The following is a 544-nucleotide window of genomic DNA, read 5'->3' on the forward strand; positions in this document are numbered from 1 at the left end:
TTTTTATCATTTAGATACATAAATATTAACAATCGATAATAAAATAAATGTTAAAATTTATTCAAATATTTATTTTAATATACAAAATACTTATTTCGATATTATATTTCATAAAAAAAAAAATATAATAGTTAAACTAATAATAATATAAACAAATAGATAATAAACTAAATAATATAATAATAATTAAAGTCACTTATAATTATATACACTATATAAATATAATATATAATATAATACATAAATATTTATTTCGATATTATATTTTACAAAAAAAATATAATAGTTCAATTAATAATAATATAAATAATATAAATATTATAAATATTATAAATATATTGAAGTGATTTATTTTCTATTTAGATTATTTTGACTAGATTATTTTGACCAAAATAGACACATTCCCCATTCCGACACGCACATATTGACATCAGTTTTTGAATACATAAAAAAATGTTTGAACACAGCTGATCAGGGCAAAATAAATTAAAGTTTAGAATAGAGTAAAACACCCAACAAGTAAGAAGAGCACAAATTAGAGGAG

The sequence above is a fragment of the Teleopsis dalmanni genome, chromosome X (genome assembly GCF_002237135.1).
Source record: "Teleopsis dalmanni isolate 2A chromosome X, ASM223713v2, whole genome shotgun sequence".
Classification (NCBI taxonomy): Eukaryota; Metazoa; Arthropoda; class Insecta; order Diptera; family Diopsidae; genus Teleopsis; species Teleopsis dalmanni.